This window comes from Pseudophryne corroboree, chromosome 4 (assembly GCF_028390025.1).
Source record: "Pseudophryne corroboree isolate aPseCor3 chromosome 4, aPseCor3.hap2, whole genome shotgun sequence".
NCBI classification, from domain to species: Eukaryota; Metazoa; Chordata; class Amphibia; order Anura; family Myobatrachidae; genus Pseudophryne; species Pseudophryne corroboree.
In genome coordinates, this window is record NC_086447.1 from 732,163,279 (window position 1) to 732,183,886 (window position 20,608).

Genomic DNA, 20,608 nt, shown 5'->3' on the forward strand with positions numbered 1-20,608 from the left:
TACACTCATTTTCAGTCTATTCTGAATACCTCACACCTCACAATATTATTTTTAGTCCTAAAATTTGCACCGAGGTCGCTGTGTGAGTAAGATAAGCGACCCTAGTGGCCGACACAAACACCGGGCCCATCTAGGAGTGGGCACTGCAGTGTCACGCAGGATGTCCCTTCCAAAAAACCCTCCCCAAACAGCACATGACGCAAAGAAAAAAAGAGGCGCAATGAGGTAGCTGTGTGAGTAAGATTAGCGACCCTAGTGGCCGACACAAACACCGGGCCCATCTAGGAGTGGCACTGCAGTGTCACGCAGGATGGCCCTTCCAAAAAACCCTCCCCAAACAGCACATGACGCAAAGAAAAAAAGAGGCGCAATGAGGTAGCTGTGTGAGTAAGATTAGCGACCCTAGTGGCCGACACAAACACCGGGCCCATCTAGGAGTGGCACTGCAGTGTCACGCAGGATGTCCCTTCCAAAAAACCCTCCCCAAACAGCACATGACGCAAAGAAAAAAAGAGGCGCAATGAGGTAGCTGTGTGAGTAAGATTAGCGACCCTAGTGGCCGACACAAACACCGGGCCCATCTAGGAGTGGCACTGCAGTGTCACGCAGGATGTCCCTTCCAAAAAACCCTCCCCAAACAGCACATGACGCAAAGAAAAAAAGAGGCGCAATGAGGTAGCTGACTGTGTGAGTAAGATTAGCGACCCTAGTGGCCGACACAAACACCGGGCCCATCTAGGAGTGGCACTGCAGTGTCACGCAGGATGTCCCTTCCAAAAAACCCTCCCCAATCAGCACATGATGCAAAGAAAAAGAAAAGAAAAAAGAGGTGCAAGATGGAATTGTCCTTGGGCCCTCCCACCCACCCTTATGTTGTATAAACAAAACAGGACATGCACACTTTAACCAACCCATCATTTCAGTGACAGGGTCTGCCACACGACTGTGACTGATATGACGGGTTGGTTTGGAACCCCCCCAAAAAAGAAGCAATTAATCTCTCCTTGCACAAACTGGCTCTACAGAGGCAAGATGTCCACCTCATCTTCACCCTCCGATATATCACCGTGTACATCCCCCTCCTCACAGATTATCAATTCGTCCCCACTGGAATCCACCATCTCAGCTCCCTGTGTACTTTGTGGAGGCAATTGCTGCTGGTCAATGTCTCCGCGGAGGAATTGATTATAATTCATTTTAATGAACATCATCTTCTCCACATTTTCTGGATGTAACCTCGTACGCCGATTGCTGACAAGGTGAGCGGCGGCACTAAACACTCTTTCGGAGTACACACTTGTGGGAGGGCAACTTAGGTAGAATAAAGCCAGTTTGTGCAAGGGCCTCCAAATTGCCTCTTTTTCCTGCCAGTATAAGTACGGACTGTGTGACGTGCCTACTTGGATGCGGTCACTCATATAATCCTCCACCATTCTATCAATGTTGAGAGAATCATATGCAGTGACAGTAGACGACATGTCCGTAATCGTTGTCAGGTCCTTCAGTCCGGACCAGATGTCAGCATCAGCAGTCGCTCCAGACTGCCCTGCATCACAGCCAGCGGGTGGGCTCGGAATTCTGAGCCTTTTCCTCGCACCCCCAGTTGCGGGAGAATGTGAAGGAGGAGATGTTGACAGGTCGCGTTCCGCTTGACTTGACAATTTTGTCACCAGCAGGTCTTTCAACCCCAGCAGACCTGTGTCTGCCGGAAAGAGAGATCCAAGGTAGGCTTTAAATCTAGGAACGAGCACGGTGGCCAAAATGTAGTGCTCTGATTTCAACAGATTGACCACCCGTGAATCCTTGTTAAGCGAATTAAGGGCTGCATCCACAAGTCCCACATGCCTAGCGGAATCGCTCCCTTTTAGCTCCTTCTTCAATGCCTCCAGCTTCTTCTGCAAAAGCCTGATGAGGGGAATGACCTGACTCAGGCTGGCAGTGTCTGAACTGACTTCACGTGTGGCAAGTTCAAAGGGCATCAGAACCTTGCACAACGTTGAAATCATTCTCCACTGCACTTGAGACAGGTGCATTCCACCTCCTATATCGTGCTCAATTGTATAGGCTTGAATGGCCTTTTGCTGCTCCTCCAACCTCTGAAGCATATAGAGGGTTGAATTCCACCTCGTTACCACTTCTTGCTTCAGATGATGGCAGGGCAGGTTCAGTAGTTTTTGGTGGTGCTCCAGTCTTCTGTACGTGGTGCCTGTACGCCGAAAGTGTCCCGCAATTTTTCTGGCCACCGACAGCATCTCTTGCACGCCCCTGTCGTTTTTAAAAAATTCTGCACCACCAAATTCAAGGTATGTGCAAAACATGGGACGTGCTGGAATTTGCCCATATTTAATGCACACACAATATTGCTGGCGTTGTCCGATGCCACAAATCCACAGGAGAGTCCAATTGGGGTAAGCCATTCCGCGATGATCTTCCTCAGTTGCCGTAAGAGGTTTTCAGCTGTGTGCGTATTCTGGAAAGCGGTGATACAAAGCGTAGCCTGCCTAGGAAAGAGTTGGCGTTTGCGAGATGCTGCTACTGGTGCCGCCGCTGCTGTTCTTGCGGCGGGAGTCCATACTTCTACCCAGTGGGCTGTCACAGTCATATAGTCCTGACCCTGCCCTGCTCCACTTGTCCACATGTCCGTGGTTAAGTGGACATTGGGTACAACTGCATTTTTTAGGACACTGGTGAGTCTTTTTCTGACGTCCGTGTACATTCTCGGTATCGCCTGCCTAGAGAAGTGGAACCTAGATGGTATTTGGTAACGGGGGCACACTGCCTCAATAAATTGTCTAGTTCCCTGTGAACTAACGGCGGATACCGGACGCACGTCTAACACCAACATAGTTGTCAAGGACTCAGTTATCCGCTTTGCAGTAGGATGACTGCTGTGATATTTCATCTTCCTCGCAAAGGACTGTTGAACAGTCAATTGCTTACTGGAAGTAGTACAAGTGGGCTTACGACTTCCCCTCTGGGATGACCATCGACTCCCAGCGGCAACAACAGCAGCGCCAGCAGCAGTAGGCGTTACACGCAAGGATGCATCGGAGGAATCCCAGGCAGGAGAGGACTCGTCAGAATTGCCAGTGACATGGCCTGCAGGACTATTGGCATTCCTGGGGAAGGAGGAAATTGACACTGAGGGAGTTGGTGGGGTGGTTTGCGTGAGCTTGGTTACAAGAGGAAGGGATTTACTGGTCAGTGGACTGCTTCCGCTGTCACCCAAAGTTTTTGAACTTGTCACTGACTTATTATGAATGCGCTGCAGGTGACGTATAAGGGAGGATGTTCCGAGGTGGTTAACGTCCTTACCCCTACTTATTACAGCTTGACAAAGGGAACACACGGCTTGACACCTGTTGTCCGCATTTCTGGTGAAATACCTCCACACCGAAGAGCTGATTTTTTTGGTATTTTCACCTGGCATGTCAACGGCCATATTCCTCCCACGGACAACAGGTGTCTCCCCGGGTGCCTGACTTAAACAAACCACCTCACCATCAGAATCCTCCTGGTCAATTTCCTCCCCAGCGCCAGCAACAGCCATATCCTCCTCATCCTGGTGTACTTCAACACTGACATCTTCAATCTGACTATCAGGAACTGGACTGCGGGTGCTCCTTCCAGCACTTGCAGGGGGCGTGCAAATGGTGGAAGGCGCATGCTCTTCACGTCCAGTGTTGGGAAGGTCAGGCATCGCAACCGACACAATTGGACTCTCCTTGTGGATTTGGGATTTCGAAGAATGCACAGTTCTTTGCTGTGCTGCTTTTGCCAGCTTGAGTCTTTTCATTTTTCTAGCGAGAGGCTGAGTGCTTCCATCCTCATGTGAAGCTGAACCACTAGCCATGAACATAGGCCAGGGCCTCAGCCGTTCCTTGCCACTCCGTGTGGTAAATGGCATATTGGCAAGTTTACGCTTCTCCTCCGACAATTTTATTTTAGGTTTTGGAGTCCTTTTTTTACTGATATTTGGTGTTTTGGATTTGACATGCTCTGTACTATGACATTGGGCATCGGCCTTGGCAGACGACGTTGCTGGCATTTCATCGTCTCGGCCATGACTAGTGGCAGCAGCTTCAGCACGAGGTGGAAGTGGATCTTGATCTTTCCCTAATTTTGGAACCTCAACATTTTTGTTCTCCATATTTTAATAGGCACAACTAAAAGGCACCTCAGGTAAACAATGGAGATGGATGGATTGGATACTAGTATACAATTATGGACGGGCTGCCGAGTGCCGACACAGAGGTAGCCACAGCCGTGAACTACCGCACTGTACTGTGTCTGCTGCTAATATATAGACTGGTTGATAAAGAGATAGTATACTCGTAACTAGTATGTATGTATAAAGAAAGAAAAAAAAACCACGGTTAGGTGGTATATACAATTATGGACGGGCTGCCGAGTGCCGACACAGAGGTAGCCACAGCCGTGAACTACCGCACTGTACTGTGTCTGCTGCTAATATATAGACTGGTTGATAAAGAGATAGTATACTCGTAACTAGTATGTATGTATAAAGAAAGAAAAAAAACCACGGTTAGGTGGTATATACAATTATGGACGGGCTGCCGAGTGCCGACACAGAGGTAGCCACAGCCGTGAACTACCGCACTGTACTGTGTCTGCTGCTAATATAGACTGGTTGATAAAGAGATAGTATACTCGTAACTAGTATGTATGTATAAAGAAAGAAAAAAAAACCACGGTTAGGTGGTATATACAATTATGGACGGGCTGCCGAGTGCCGACACAGAGGTAGCCACAGCCGTGAACTACCGCACTGTACTGTGTCTGCTGCTAATATATAGACTGGTTGATAAAGAGATAGTATACTCGTAACTAGTATGTATGTATAAAGAAAGAAAAAAAAACCACGGTTAGGTGGTATATACAATTATGGACGGGCTGCCGAGTGCCGACACAGAGGTAGCCACAGCCGTGAACTACCGCACTGTACTGTGTCTGCTGCTAATATATAGACTGGTTGATAAAGAGATAGTATACTCGTAACTAGTATGTATGTATAAAGAAAGAAAAAAAAACCACGGTTAGGTGGTATATACAATTATGGACGGGCTGCCGAGTGCCGACACAGAGGTAGCCACAGCCGTGAACTACCGCACTGTACTGTGTCTGCTGCTAATATATAGACTGGTTGATAAAGAGATAGTATACTCGTAACTAGTATGTATGTATAAAGAAAGAAAAAAAAACCACGGTTAGGTGGTATATACAATTATGGACGGGCTGCCGAGTGCCGACACAGAGGTAGCCACAGCCGTGAACTACCGCACTGTACTGTGTCTGCTGCTAATATATAGACTGGTTGATAAAGAGATAGTATACTCGTAACTAGTATGTATGTATAAAGAAAGAAAAAAAAACCACGGTTAGGTGGTATATACAATTATGGATGGGCTGCCGAGTGCCGACACAGAGGTAGCCACAGCCGTGAACTACCGCACTGTACTGTGTCTGCTGCTAATATATAGACTGGTTGATAAAGAGATAGTATACTCGTAACTAGTATGTATGTATAAAGAAAGAAAAAAAAACCACGGTTAGGTGGTATATACAATTATGGACGGGCTGCCGAGTGCCGACACAGAGGTAGCCACAGCCGTGAACTACCGCACTGTACTGTGTCTGCTGCTAATATATAGACTGGTTGATAAAGAGATAGTATACTCGTAACTAGTATGTATGTATAAAGAAAGAAAAAAAAACCACGGTTAGGTGGTATATACAATTATGGACGGGCTGCCGAGTGCCGACACAGAGGTAGCCACAGCCGTGAACTACCGCACTGTACTGTGTCTGCTGCTAATATAGACTGGTTGATAAAGAGATAGTATACTACTAATATTATATATACTGGTGGTCAGGTCACTGGTCACTAGTCACACTGGCAGTGGCACTCCTGCAGCAAAAGTGTGCACTGTTTAATTTTAATATAATATTATGTACTCCTGGCTCCTGCTATAACCTATAACTGGCACTGCAGTAGTGCTCCCCAGTCTCCCCCACAATTATAAGCTGTGTGAGCTGAGCAGTCAGACAGATATATAATATATATAGATGATGCAGCACACTGGCCTGAGCCTGAGCAGTGCACACAGATATGGTATGTGACTGACTGAGTCACTGTGTGTATCGCTTTTTTCAGGCAGAGAACGGATATATTAAATAAACTGCACTGTGTGTCTGGTGGTCACTCACTATATAATATATTATGTACTCCTGGCTCCTGCTATAACCTATAACTGGCACTGCAGTAGTGCTCCCCAGTCTCCCCCACAATTATAAGCTGTGTGAGCTGAGCAGTCAGACAGATATATATAATATTATATATAGATAATAGATGATGCAGCACACTGGCCTGAGCCTGAGCAGTGCACACAGATATGGTATGTGACTGAGTCACTGTGTGCTGTGTATCGCTTTTTTCAGGCAGAGAACGGATTATAAATAAAACTGGTGGTCACTGGTCACTATCAGCAAAACTCTGCACTGTACTGAGTACTCCTAATGCTCCCCAAAATTAGTAAATCAAGTGTCTCTCTAATCTATTCTAAACGGAGAGGACGCCAGCCACGTCCTCTCCCTATCAATCTCAATGCACGTGTGAAAATGGCGGCGACGCGCGGCTCCTTATATAGAATCCGAGTCTCGCGATAGAATCCGAGCCTCGCGAGAATCCGACAGCGTCATGATGACGTTCGGGCGCGCTCGGGTTAACCGAGCAAGGCGGGAAGATCCGAGTCGCTCGGACCCGTGAAAAAAAACATGAAGTTCTGGCGGGTTCGGATTCAGAGAAACCGAACCTGCTCATCTCTAGACTTGACATGCCTGGTGAAAATACCAAAAAAATCAGCTCTTCGGTGTGGAAGTATTTCACCAGAAATGCGGACAACAGGTGTCAAGCCGTGTGTTCCCTTTGTCAAGCTGTAATAAGTAGGGGTAAGGACGTTAACCACCTCGGAACATCCTCCCTTATACGTCACCTGCAGCGCATTCATAATAAGTCAGTGACAAGTTCAAAAACTTTGGGCGACAGCGGAAGCAGTCCACTGACCAGTAAATCCCTTCCTCTTGTAACCAAGCTCACGCAAACCACCCCACCAACTCCCTCAGTGTCAATTTCCTCCTTCCCCAGGAATGCCAATAGTCCTGCAGGCCATGTCACTGGCAATTCTGACGATTCCTCTCCTGCCTGGGATTCCTCCGATGCATCCTTGCGTGTAACGCCTACTGCTGCTGGAGCTGCTGTTGTTGCTGGTGGGAGTCGATGGTCATCTCAGAGGGGAAGTCGTAAGACCACTTTTACTACTTCCACCAAGCAATTGACTGTCCAACAGTCCTTTGCGAGGAAGATGAAATATCACAGCAGTCATCCTACTGCAAAGCGGATAACTGAGGCCTTGACATCCTGGGTGGTGAGAAACGTGGTTCCGGTATCCATCATTACTGCAGAGCCAACTAGAGACTTGTTGGAGGTACTGTGTCCCCGGTACCAAATACCATCTAGGTTCCATTTCTCTAGGCAGGCGATACCGAAAATGTACACAGACCTCAGAAAAAGAGTCACCAGTGTCCTAAAAAATGCAGCTGTACCCAATGTCCACTTAACCACGGACATGTGGACAAGTGGAGCAGGGCAGGGTCAGGACTATATGACTGTGACAGCCCACTGGGTAGATGTATGGACTCCCGCCGCAAGAACAGCAGCGGCGGCACCAGTAGCAGCATCTCGCAAACGCCAACTCTTTCCTAGGCAGGCTACGCTTTGTATCACCGCTTTCCAGAATACGCACACAGCTGAAAACCTCTTACGGCAACTGAGGAAGATCATCGCGGAATGGCTTACCCCAATTGGACTCTCCTGTGGATTTGTGGCATCGGACAACGCCAGCAATATTGTGTGTGCATTAAATCTGGGCCAATTCCAGCACGTCCCATGTTTTGCACATACCTTGAATTTGGTGGTGCAGAATTTTTTAAAAAACGACAGGGGCGTGCAAGAGATGCTGTCGGTGGCCAGAAGAATTGCGGGACACTTTCGGCGTACAGGCACCACGTACAGAAAACTGGAGCACCACCAAAAACTACTGAACCTGCCCTGCCATCATCTGAAGCAAGAAGTGGTAACGAGGTGGAATTCAACCCTGTATTTGCTTCAGAGGTTGGAGGAGCAGCAAAAGGCCATTCAAGCCTATACAATTGAGCACGATATAGGAGGTGGGATGCACCTGTCTCAAGCGCAGTGGAGAATGATTTCAACGTTGTGCAAGGTTCTGATGCCCTTTGAACTTGCCACACGTGAAGTCAGTTCAGACACTGCCAGCCTGAGTCAGGTCATTCCCCTCATCAGGCTTTTGCAGAAGAAGCTGGAGACATTGAAGGAGGAGCTAACACGGAGCGATTCCGCTAGGCATGTGGGACTTGTGGATGGAGCCCTTAATTCGCTTAGCAAGGATTCACGGGTGGTCAATCTGTTGAAATCAGAGCACTACATTTTGGCCACCGTGCTCGATCCTAGATTTAAAGCCTACCTTGGATCTCTCTTTCCGGCAGACACAAGTCTGCTGGGGTTCAAACACCTGCTGGTGAGTAAATTGTCAAGTCAAGCGGAACGCGACCTGTCAACAACATCTCCTCCTTCACATTCTCCCGCAACTGGGGGTGCGAGGAAAAGGCTCAGAATTCCGAGCCCACCCGCTGGCGGTGATGCAGGGCAGTCTGGAGCGACTGCTGATGCTGACATCTGGTCCGGACTGAAGGACCTGACAACGATTACGGACATGTCGTCTACTGTCACTGCATATGATTCTCTCCCCATTGAAAGAATGGTGGAGGATTATATGAGTGACCGCATCCAAGTAGGCACGTCACACAGTCCGTACTTATACTGGCAGGAAAAAGAGGCAATTTGGAGGCCCTTGCACAAACTGGCTTTATTCTACCTAAGTTGCCCTCCCACAAGTGTGTACTCCGAAAGAGTGTTTAGTGCCGCCGCTCACCTTGTCAGCAATCGGCGTACGAGGTTACATCCAGAAAATGTGGAGAAGATGATGTTCATTAAAATGAATTATAATCAATTCCTCCGTGGAGACATTGACCAGCAGCAATTGCCTCCACAAAGTACACAGGGAGCTGAGATGGTGGATTCCAGTGGGGACGAATTGATAATCTGTGAGGAGGGGGATGTACACGGTGATATATCGGAGGATGATGATGAGGTGGACATCTTGCCTCTGTAGAGCCAGTTTGTGCAAGGAGAGATTAATTGCTTCTTTTTTGGTGGGGGTCCAAACCAACCCGTCATATCAGTCACAGTCGTGTGGCAGACCCTGTCACTGAAATGATGGGTTGGTTAAAGTGTGCATGTCCTGTTTATACAACATAAGGGTGGGTGGGAGGGCCCAAGGACAATTCCATCTTGCACCTCTTTTTTCTTTTCTTTTTCTTTGCGTCATGTGCTGTTTGGGGAGGGTTTTTTGGAAGGGACATCCTGCGTGACACTGCAGTGCCACTCCTAGATGGGCCCGGTGTTTGTGTCGGCCACTAGGGTCGCTTATCTTACTCACACAGCTACCTCATTGCGCCTCTTTTTTTCTTTGCGTCATGTGCTGTTTGGGGAGGGTTTTTTGGAAGGGACATCCTGCGTGACACTGCAGTGCCACTCCTAGATGGGCCCGGTGTTTGTGTCGGCCACTAGGGTCGCTTATCTTACTCACACAGCTACCTCATTGCGCCTCTTTTTTTCTTTGCGTCATGTGCTGTTTGGGGAGGGTTTTTTTGGAAGGGACATCCTGCGTGACACTGCAGTGCCACTCCTAGATGGGCCCGGTGTTTGTGTCGGCCACTAGGGTCGCTTATCTTACTCACACAGCTACCTCATTGCGCCTCTTTTTTTCTTTGCGTCTTGTGCTGTTTGGGGAGGGTTTTTTGGAAGGGACATCCTGCGTGACACTGCAGTGCCACTCCTAGATGGGCCCGGTGTTTGTGTCGGCCACTAGGGTCGCTTATCTTACTCACACAGCTACCTCATTGCGCCTCTTTTTTTCTTTGCGTCATGTGCTGTTTGGGGAGGGTTTTTTGGAAGGGACATCCTGCGTGACACTGCAGTGCCACTCCTAGATGGGCCCGGTGTTTGTGTCGGCCACTAGGGTCGCTAATCTTACTCACACAGCTACCTCATTGCGCCTCTTTTTTTCTTTGCGTCATGTGCTGTTTGGGGAGGGTTTTTTGGAAGGGCCATCCTGCGTGACACTGCAGTGCCACTCCTAGATGGGCCCGGTGTTTGTGTCGGCCACTAGGGTCGCTTATCTTACTCACACAGCGACCTCGGTGCAAATTTTAGGACTAAAAATAATATTGTGAGGTGTGAGGTATTCAGAATAGACTGAAAATGAGTGGAAATTATGGTTTTTGAGGTTAATAATACTTTGGGATCAAAATGACCGCCAAATTCTATGATTTAAGCTGTTTTTTAGGTTTTTTGGAAAAAAACACCCGAATCCAAAACACACCCGAATCCGACAAAAAAAATTCGGTGAGGTTTTGCCAAAACGCGGTCGAACCCAAAACACGGCCGCGGAACCGAACCCAAAACCAAAACACAAAACCCGAAAAATTTCCGGCGCTCATCTCTAGTTTAAATTAGAGATGAGCGGGTTCGGTTCCTCTGAATCCGAACCCGCCCGAACTTCAGGTTTTTTACACGGGTCCGAGCAGGCTCGGATCTTCCCGCCTTGCTCGGTTAACCCGAGCGCGCCCGAACGTCATCATCACGCTGTCGGATTCTCGCGAGGCTCGGATTCTATCGCGAGACTCGGATTCTATATAAGGAGCCGCGCGTCGCCGCCATTTTCACACGTGCATTAAGAGTCATAGGGAGAGGACGTGGCTGGCGTCCTCTCCGTTTAGAGAAGAGAGAGACACAGTATTTTGGGGAGTATTATTAGGAGGAGTACTACTATACTGTATACTACTATACTACTTGCTGAAGTGATATTTATAGATTAGATAGTGTGACTGTAAGTGTATTATCTGACTTGTGGGGGAGACACTGACAGTGGGGAGCAGTTAGAGTCTGAGAGCAGGACTCAGGAGTACATATAACGTACAGTGCACACTTTTGCTGCCAGAGTCAGTGCCACACTGCCTTTGTTGTGACCACACTGACCACCAGTATAATAATATATTTTGTGATTGTCTGCTTAGGCCTCGGAGTACTAGTTGCAAGTTGCAACGTGACCTGAAGTGACCACCAGTTTAATAATCAATCACCACCAGTTTAATATATATATATATATATATATATATATATAATTGTATATAATATATATATATATATATAATATTGTATACCACCTACCCGTGGTTTTTTTTTTTTTTTCATTCTTCTTTATACATACTACTATAGTAGCTTACTGTAGCAGTCTGCGGTGCTGTGCTGACCTGACAGTGTCCAGCAGGTCCGTCATCAGTCATTACATAATAAATATATATAGTACCTGTCCGGCTGCAGTACTAGTGATATTATATTGATTTCATCTCATTATCAATAATTTATCATCCAGTCTAGACTCTATATTAGCAGCAGACACAGTACGTTAGTCCACGGCTGTAGCTACCTCTGTGTCGGCACTCGGCAGTCCATCCATAATTTTATACCACCTACCCGTGGTTTTTTTTTTTTTTTTCTTCTTTGTACATACTACTATAGTATAGTAGCTTACTGTAGCAGTCTGCGGTGCTGCTGAGCTGACAGTGTCCAGCAGGTCCGTCATCAGTCATCATTACCTAATAAATATATTATCTACCTGTCCGGCTGCAGTACTAGTGATATTATATATACATACATATATATATTGATTTCATCTCATTATCAATCATCCAGTCTATATTAGCAGCAGACACAGTACGTTAGTCCACGGCTGTAGCTACCTCTGTGTCGGCACTCGGCAGTCCATCCATAATTGTATACCACCTACCCGTGGTTTTTTTTTTTCTTTCTTCTTTGTACATACTACTATAGTATAGTAGCTTACTGTAGCAGTCTGCGGTGCTGCTGAGCTGACAGTGTCCAGCAGGTCCGTCATCAGTCATCATTACCTAATAAATATATTATCTACCTGTCCGGCTGCAGTACTAGTGATATTATATATACATACATATATATATTGATTTCATCTCATTATCAATCATCCAGTCTATATTAGCAGCAGACACAGTACGTTAGTCCACGGCTGTAGCTACCTCTGTGTCGGCACTCGGCAGTCCATCCATATTTGTATACCACCTACCCGTGGTTTTTTTTCTTTCTTTCTTCTTTGTACATACTACTATAGTATAGTAGCTTACTGTAGCAGTCTGCGGTGCTGCTGAGCTGACAGTGTCCAGCAGGTCCGTCATCAGTCATCATTACCTAATAAATATATTATCTACCTGTCCGGCTGCAGTACTAGTGATATTATATATACATACATATATATATTGATTTCATCTCATTATCAATCATCCAGTCTAGATTAGCAGCAGACACAGTACGTTAGTCCACGGCTGTAGCTACCTCTGTGTCGGCACTCGGCAGTCCATCCATAATTGTATACCACCTACCCGTGGTTTTTTTTTTTCTTTCTTCTTTGTACATACTACTATAGTATAGTAGCTTACTGTAGCAGTCTGCGGTGCTGCTGAGCTGACAGTGTCCAGCAGGTCCTTCATCAGTCATCATTACCTAATAAATATATTATCTACCTGTCCGGCTGCAGTACTAGTGATATTATATATACATACATATATATATATTGATTTCATCTCATTATCAATCATCCAGTCTATATTAGCAGCAGACACAGTACGGTAGTCCACGGCTGTAGCTACCTCTGTGTCGGCACTCGGCAGTCCATCCATAATTGTATACCACCTACCCGTGGTTTTTCTTTTTCTTTCTTCTTTGTACATACTACTATAGTATAGTAGCTTACTGTAGCAGTCTGCGGTGCTGCTGAGCTGACAGTGTCCAGCAGGTCCGTCATCAGTCATCATTACCTAATAAATATATTATCTACCTGTCCGGCTGCAGTACTAGTGATATTATATATACATACATATATATATATTGGCGAAGTTTCCCCAGGGCGCTAATGAATTCCTTTGGTATATCTAAATTTCTCACTTTTAATAAAACTTCATAATTCACTTATATTAGAACTTTCATAAAATCAATTCTGTTTATTTAACAAAGTACAATTGGATACATTATGTCACAATATGTCTACAGTGACCAATAACAAAGTTTTGTACAAAACTTTGTTATTGGTCACTGTAGACATATTGTGACATAATGTATCCAATTGTACTTTGTTAAATAAACAGAATTGATTTTATGAAAGTTCTAATATAAGTGAATTATGAAGTTTTATTAAAAGTGAGAAATTTAGATATACCAAAGGAATTCATTAGCGCCCTGGGGAAACTTCGCCATTCCTATTCCAAATTTAAGTACTCTCATCTAACAGGAGGTACTTCCCCCGAAGGTGCAGCTGGCCACTTTTAGCGCGATAAAGGTCTTATTTTCTTTATATATATATATTGATTTCATCTCATTATCAATCATCCAGTCTATATTAGCAGCAGACACAGTACGTTAGTCCACGGCTGTAGCTACCTCTGTGTCGGCACTCGGCAGTCCATCCATAATTGTATACCACCTACCCGTGGTTTTTTTTTTCTTTCTTCTTTGTACATACTACTATAGTATAGTAGCTTACTGTAGCAGTCTGCGGTGCTGCTGAGCTGACAGTGTCCAGCAGGTCCGTCATCAGTCATCATTACCTAATAAATATATTATCTACCTGTCCGGCTGCAGTACTAGTGATATTATATATACATACATAAATATATATTGATTTCATCTCATTATCATCCAGTCTATATTAGCAGCAGACACAGTATGGTAGTCCACGGCTGTAGCTACCTCTGTGTCGGCACTCGGCAGTCCATCCATAAGTATACTAGTATCCATCCATCTCCATTGTTTACCTAAGGTGCCTTTTAGTTGTGCCTATTAAAATATGGAGAACAAAAATGTTGAGGTTCCAAAATTAGGGAAAGATCAAGATCCACTTCCACCTCGTGCTGAAGCTGCTGCCACTAGTCATGGCCGAGACGATGAAATGCCAGCAACGTCGTCTGCCAAGGCCGATGCCCAATGTCATAGTACAGAGCATGTCAAATCCAAAACACCAAATATCAGTAAAAAAAGGACTCCAAAACCTAAAATAAAATTGTCGGAGGAGAAGCATAAACTTGCCAATATGCCATTTACCACACGGAGTGGCAAGGAACGGCTGAGGCCCTGGCCTATGTTCATGGCTAGTGGTTCAGCTTCACATGAGGATGGAAGCACTCAGCCTCTCGCTAGAAAACTGAAAAGACTCAAGCTGGCAAAAGCACCGCAAAGAACTGTGCGTTCTTCGAAATCCCAAATCCACAAGGAGAGTCCAATTGTGTCGGTTGCGATGCCTGACCTTCCCAACACTGGACGTGAAGAGCATGCGCCTTCCACCATTTGCACGCCCCCTGCAAGTGCTGGAAGGAGCACCCGCAGTCCAGTTCCTGATAGTCAGATTGAAGATGTCAGTGTTGAAGTACACCAGGATGAGGAGGATATGGGTGTTGCTGGCGCTGGGGAGGAAATTGACCAGGAGGATTCTGATGGTGAGGTGGTTTGTTTAAGTCAGGCACCCGGGGAGACACCTGTTGTCCGTGGGAGGAATATGGCCGTTGACATGCCTGGTGAAAATACCAAAAAAATCAGCTCTTCAGTGTGGAGGTATTTCAACAGAAAAGCGGACAACAGGTGTCAAGCCGTGTGTTGCCTTTGTCAAGCTGTAATAAGTAGGGGTAAGGACGTTAACCACCTCGGAACATCCTCCCTTATACGTCACCTGCAGCGCATTCATAATAAGTCAGTGACAAGTTCAAAAACTTTGGGTGACAGCGGAAGCAGTCCACTGACCAGTAAATCCCTTCCTCTTGTAACCAAGCTCGCGCAAACCACCCCACCAACTCCCTCAGTGTCAATTTCCTCCTTCCCCAGGAATGCCAATAGTCCTGCAGGCCATGTCACTGGCAATTCTGACGATTCCTCTCCTGCCTGGGATTCCTCCGATGCATCCTTGCGTGTAACGCCTACTGCTGCTGGCGCTGCTGTTGTTGCTGCTGGTAGTCGATGGTCATCCCAGAGGGGAAGTCGGAAGACCACTTGTACTACTTCCAGTAAGCAATTGACTGTCCAACAGTCCTTTGCGAGGAAGATGAAATATCACAGCAGTCATCCTGCTGCAAAGCGGATAACTGAGGCCTTGACAACTATGTTGGTGTTAGACGTGCGTCCGGTATCCGCCGTTAGTTCACAGGGAACTACACAATTTCTTGAGGTAGTGTGCCCCCGTTACCAAATACCATCTAGGTTCCACTTCTCTAGGCAGGCGATACCGAAAATGTACACAGACCTCAGAAAAAGACTCACCAGTGTCCTAAAAAATGCAGCTGTACCCAATGTCCACTTAACCACGTACATGTGGACAAGTGGAGCAGGGCAGGGTCAGGACTATATGACTGTGACAGCCCACTGGGTAGATGTATGGACTCCCGCCGCAAGAACAGCAGCGGCGGCACCAGTAGCAGCATCTCGCAAACGCCAACTCTTTCCTAGGCAGGCTACGCTTTGTATCACCGCTTTCCAGAATACGCACACAGCTGTAAACCTCTTACGGCAACTGAGGAAGATCATCGCGGAATGGCTTACCCCAATTGGACTCTCCTGTGGATTTGTGGCATCGGACAACGCCAGCAATATTGTGTGTGCATTAAATATGGGCAAATTCCAGCACGTCCCATGTTTTGCACATACCTTGAATTTGGTGGTGCAGAATTTTTTAAAAAACGACAGGGGCGTGCAAGAGATGCTGTCGGTGGCCAGAAGAATTGCGGGACACTTTCGGCGTACAGGCACCACGTACAGAAGACTGGAGCACCACCAAAAACTACTGAACCTGCCCTGCCATCATCTGAAGCAAGAAGTGGTAACGAGGTGGAATTCAACCCTCTATATGCTTCAGAGGTTGGAGGAGCAGCAAAAGGCCATTCAAGCCTATACAATTGAGCACGATATAGGAGGTGGAATGCACCTGTCTCAAGCGCAGTGGAGAATGATTTCAACGTTGTGCAAGGTTCTGATGCCCTTTGAACTTGCCACACGTGAAGTCAGTTCAGACACTGCCAGCCTGAGTCAGGTCATTCCCCTCATCAGGCTTTTGCAAAAGAAGCTGGAGACATTGAAGGAGGAGCTAACACGGAGCAATTCCGCTAGGCATGTGGGACTTGTGGATGGAGCCCTTAATTCGCTTAACAAGGATTCACGGGAGGTCAATCTGTTGAAATCAGAGCACTACATTTTGGCCACCGTGCTCGATCCTAGATTTAAAGCCTACCTTGGATCTCTCTTTCCGGCAGACACAAGTCTGCTGGGGTTGAAAGACCTGCTGGTGAGAAAATTGTCAAGTCAAGCGGAACGCGACCTGTCAACATCTCCTCCTTCACATTCTCCCGCAACTGGGGGTGCGAGGAAAAGGCTCAGAATTCCGAGCCCACCCGCTGGCGGTGATGCAGGGCAGTCTGGAGCGACTGCTGATGCTGACATCTGGTCCGGACTGAAGGACCTGACAACGATTACGGACATGTCGTCTACTGTCACTGCATATGATTCTCTCACCATTGAAAGAATGGTGGAGGATTATATGAGTGACCGCATCCAAGTAGGCACGTCACACAGTCCGTACTTATACTGGCAGGAAAAAGAGGCAATTTGGAGGCCCTTGCACAAACTGGCTTTATTCTACCTAAGTTGCCCTCCCACAAGTGTGTACTCCGAAAGAGTGTTTAGTGCCGCCGCTCACCTTGTCAGCAATCGGCGTACGAGGTTACATCCAGAAAATGTGGAGAAGATGATGTTCATTAAAATGAATTATAATCAATTCCTCCGTGGAGACATTGACCAGCAGCAATTGCCTCCACAAAGTACACAGGGAGCTGAGATGGTGGATTCCAGTGGGGACGAATTGATAATCTGTGAGGAGGGGGATGTACACGGTGATATATCGGAGGATGATGATGAGGTGGACATCTTGCCTCTGTAGAGCCAGTTTGTGCAAGGAGAGATTAATTGCTTCTTTTTTGGTGGGGGTCCAAACCAACCCGTCATTTCAGTCACAGTCGTGTGGCAGACCCTGTCACTGAAATGATGGGTTGGTTAAAGTGTGCATGTCCTGTTTATACAACATAAGGGTGGGTGGGAGGGCCCAAGGACAATTCCATCTTGCACCTCTTTTTTCTTTAATTTTTCTTTGCGTCATGTGCTGTTTGTGGAATGTTTTTTGGAAGGGCCATCCTGCGTGACACTGCAGTGCCACTCCTAGATGGGCCCGGTGTTTGTGTCGGCCACTAGGGTCGCTTATCTTACTCACACAGCTACCTCATTGCGCCTCTTTTTTTCTTTGCGTCATGTGCTGTTTGGGGAGGGTTTTTTGGAAGGGCCATCCTGCGTGACACTGCAGTGCCACTCCTAGATGGGCACGGTGTTTGTGTCGGCCACTAGGGTCGCTTATCTTACTCACACAGCTACCTCATTGCGCCTCTTTTTTTCTTTGCGTCATGTGCTGTTTGGGGAGGGTTTTTTGGAAGGGCCATCCTGCGTGACACTGCAGTGCCACTCCTAGATAGGCACGGTGTTTGTGTCGGCCACTAGGGTCGCTTATCTTACTCACACAGCTACCTCATTGCGCCTCTTTTTTTCTTTGCGTCATGTGCTGTTTGGGGAGGGTTTTTTGGAAGGGACATCCTGCGTGACACTGCAGTGCCACTCCTAGATAGGCACGGTGTTTGTGTCGGCCACTAGGGTCGCTTATCTTACTCACACAGCTACCTCATTGCGCCTCTTTTTTTCTTTGCGTCATGTGCTGTTTGGGGAGGGTTTTTTGGAAGGGCCATCCTGCGTGACACTGCAGTGCCACTCCTAGATGGGCCCGGTGTTTGTGTCGGCCACTAGGGTCGCTTATCTTACTCACACAGCTACCTCATTGCGCCTCTTTTTTTCTTTGCGTCATGTGCTGTTTGGGGAGGGTTTTTTGGAAGGGCCATCCTGCGTGACACTGCAGTGCCACTCCTAGATGGGCACGGTGTTTGTGTCGGCCACTAGGGTCGCTTATCTTACTCACACAGCTACCTCATTGCGCCTCTTTTTTTCTTTGCGTCATGTGCTGTTTGGGGAGTGTTTTTTTGGAAGGGCCATCCTGCATGACACTGCAGTGCCACTCCTAGATGGGCACGGTGTTTGTGTCGGCCACTAGGGTCGCTTAGCTTAGTCATCCAGCGACCTATGTGCAAATTTTAGGACTAAAAATAATATTGTGAGGTGTGAGGTATTCAGAATAGACTGAAAATGAGTGGAAATTATGGTTTTTGAGGTTAATAATACTTTGAGATCAAAATGACCCCCAAATTCTATGATTTAAGCTGTTTTTTAGTGTTTTTTTAAAAAAAACACCCGAATCCAAAACACACCCGAATCCGACAAAAAAAATTCGGTGAGGTTTTTCCAAAACGCGGTCGAACCCAAAACACGGCCGCGGAACCGAACCCAAAACCAAAACACAAAACCCGAAAAATTTCTAGTGCACATCTCTAGTTTAAATGGGACAAATGCTCTTCTTTAATTCTATTTTTGCTTGGGCATGGCAAATAAAACAGCTGTCATTCCATAGTAACCAGCTGTCATTCCGCATTATGTGACATGTATAGTAGAGTACAGATGTAGGCGGTCACATATGGAAAAGGATTAGTGAGTGCATTTAGGGGATCAAATAAAAATTGGGGGTTTAAATGGGACATATGCGCTGCTTTAATGCTATTATTGCTTAGGGATGGCAAATAAAACAGCTGTCATTCCATAGTAACCAGCTGTCATTCCGCATTATGTGACATGTACAGTAGAGTACTGATGTAGGCGGTCACATACGCTAAAGGATTAGTGAGTGCATTTAGGGGATCATAGAAATATCGGGGGTTTAAATGGGACATATGCACTGCTTTAAGGCTATTTTTTTTTATTAGGTATTGAGAATAAAACAGCTGTCATTCCATAGTAACCAGCTGTCATTCCGCATTATGTGACATGTATAGTAGAGTACAGATGTAGGCGGTCACATATGGAAAAGGATTAATGAGTGTGCTTAGGGGATCATAGAAAAATCAGGGGTTTAAATGGGACATAAGCACTGCCTTAATGCTATTTTTTTTATTAGGGATAGCGAATAAAACACCTGTCATTCCATAGTAACCAACTGTCATTCCACATTATGTGACATGTATAGTAGAGAAGAGATGTAGGCGGTCACATATGGAAAAGGATTAGTGAGTGCGCTTAGGGGATCATAGAAAAATCGGGGGTTTAAATGGGACATATACACTGCTTAAATACTATTTTTTTTGCTTAGGGATGGCGAATAAAAAAACATCTGTCATTCTATAGTAAACAGCCATCATTCCGCATCATGTGACACATATACTAGAGTATAGATGTAGGTGGTCACAACAGGAAAAGGATTAGTGAGATCGCTTAGGGGATCACAGAAAAATCAGGGATTTAAAAGGGACATATGCACTGCTTTAATGCTATTTTTGCTTGAAGATGGCGAATAAAACAGCTGTCATTCCATGGTAAACAGTCGTCATTCCGCATTATGTGACAAGTATATTAGAATACAGCTGTAGTTGGTCACATATAGAAAAGGATTAGTGAGTGCACTTAGGGGATTACAGAAAAACCGCGGGTCTTAAATGGGACATATGCACAGACCTAATGCTATTATTTGATTGAGATGGTGAATAAAACAGCTGTCATTCCATAGTAACCAGTCATCATTCCGCATTATGTGACATGTATAGTAGAGTACAGATGTAGGCAGTCACATATGGAAAAGGATTAGTGAGTCCGCTTAGGGGATCATCGAAAAATCAGGGGTTTATATGGGACATATGCAGTGACAACGCTATTTCTTTATTAGGGATAGTGAATAAAACAGCTGTCATTCCATAGTAACCAACTGTCATTCCGCATTATGTGACATGTATAGTAGAGAACAGATGTAGGCAGTCAGATATTGAAAAGGATTATTGAATGCGCTTAGGGGGATCATAGAAAAATCGGGGGTTTGAATGGGACAAATGCTCTTCTTTAATTCTATTTTTGCTTGGGCATGGCAAATAAAACAGCTGTCATTCCATAGTAACCAGCTGTCATTCCGCATTATGTGACATGTATAGTAGAGTACAGATGTAGGCGGTCACATATGGAAAAGGATTAGTGAGTGCATTTAGGGGATCAAAGAAAAATTGGGGGTTTAAATGGGACATATGCGCTGCTTTAATGCTATTATTGCTTAGGGATGGCAAATAAAACAGCTGTCATTCCATAGTAAACAGCCGTCATTCTGCATTATGTGACATGTACAGTAGAGTACTGATG